This window comes from Erythrolamprus reginae, chromosome 13 (assembly GCF_031021105.1).
Source record: "Erythrolamprus reginae isolate rEryReg1 chromosome 13, rEryReg1.hap1, whole genome shotgun sequence".
Lineage (NCBI taxonomy): Eukaryota > Metazoa > Chordata > Lepidosauria > Squamata > Dipsadidae > Erythrolamprus > Erythrolamprus reginae.
This window is the reverse complement of record NC_091962.1, coordinates 1,167,226-1,169,145: the sequence shown is the minus strand read 5'-3', so window position 1 is coordinate 1,169,145 and position 1,920 is coordinate 1,167,226.

The window sequence follows — 1,920 nt, the reverse complement described above, 5'->3', positions numbered from 1 at the left end:
CTTGTTGAAAGCCTCCAGGGATGAAGCTCCCACAACTTCTGAATGCAACTTCTGTTCCATGGGTTTTTTGTTCTCAATGACAGATAATTCCTCCTTATTTCCAGGTTGAATCTCTCCTTGATCAGTTTCCATCCATTCTTCCTTGTCTGGCCCTTGGGTGCTTTGGAGAATAGCTTGACCCCCTTCCTCCTCTCTAGGGCAGCCCCTCAAATATTGGAAGATGCTCTCCTGTCTCCCCTGGTCCTTCTCTTCCCTAGACTAGCCAGGCCCAGTTCCTGCAACTGTTCATCATATGTTTTAGCCACCAGTCCCCAAATCCTCTTTGTTGCTCTTCTCTGCACTCTTTCTAGAGTCTCAACATCTTTTTTATAATGTGGTGACCAAAACCGGGTGCAGGATTCTAGGTGTGGTCTCACTAAGGCTTTATAGAGCCTGGTTTCACCCACTTTATATGTATTCTTTTGGTTTTTCTTACCTATGTGTAAGACTTTCATTTTCTCTACATTGAATTTCGTTTTGTTAGCATTGGCATTCCACACTGGACTTATACCCAATGTTAGAATACCGAACTTGAAACAGAGTGACAGTGACAATTGTTCAGCCAATAACACAGATCAATATAGTAAAGGTATAAATATTATTCACAATGTATACAATAGACTAACCAGCATATACAGTCCAACCATTACATACATATCCAACCAATAATATTACACACAGTTCTACCTAATACCATAATATATATAATACATGGACCATTATTTAGCACACAGCAAGTACATAGAACATTTAGCACGGTGTTTCCCAACCTTGGTCACTTGAAGATATTTGCACTTCAACTCCCAGAATTCCCCAGCCAGCAATCGCTGGCTGGGGAATTCTGGGAGTTGAAGTCCAGATATCTTCAAGTGGCCAAGGTTGGGAAACACTGATTTAGCATACAGTACATGGTACTGACAGATGTGGAGTTTTGGGCTCAGCGGTGGTCGCAACTTGAGGATTCCCTGCTTACATGTCTTTTTCAAGTTTTGCATTGCCCAGGTGCTGCGGCCTAGAGGTGGAGCTCTCGCCTCACAATTAGGGAAGTTGTGAGTTCTATCCTAGGTAGAGGCAGGTGTAGGGTCTCCTGCTTGGGCAGACGGGGTTGGACTAGATGACATCCAGGGCCCCTTCCAACTCGGTTAATATGTTAACTGGATCTTCCTGCTCTCTTCCACAATCTGGGGAATTCTGGGAGTTGGAAACACCCCCCCCCCGCCCCCAATCACCCAAGTTAAAATTTGAGAAGCCAGAAACGCAGCTGTTAGATGCAGGTAGAAAAGTCTCTTATTTATTTTATTATTTTTTTTTTATTTATTTATTTATGTATTTATTTTCTTTTATTATCTTATATTTTATTTTATTATCTTATATTTTATTTTATTCTATTTTATTTTATTTTTTATTTTATATTTTATCTTATAGTGTTTTATTTTATTATATTATATTTTACTTTGTTTTATATTTTATATTATATTTTACTTTATTTTATTATTTTATATTTTATTTTATTATTTTATATTTTATATTTATTCTATTTTATATTTTATTGTATGTTTTATGTTTTATTTTATGTTTTATTTTTTTATCATATTTTATTTCACTTTATTTTTATGCCACCCAACTCCCTAGGGACTCTGGGCGATTCCCAGATTCTCCCCCCTGCTTTGAAATTGGGGGAGCGGGTCGTTGCAAGATTTCCCCCCCCCAAGCGCCATCATCCTTCTTCGCTTTTCCCTCAATTAGGGAACATGGCCTACGATCCCTAAACGCCGACCTCGCGGGATTGTCTTTTGCAGACGCTCCCTTGCTTTAAGCGGAGAGGAAGGCGGAGTTAGGGTTGGACGCGCATGCGCCCTGCGCAAGACGTTCCCCTCGCCC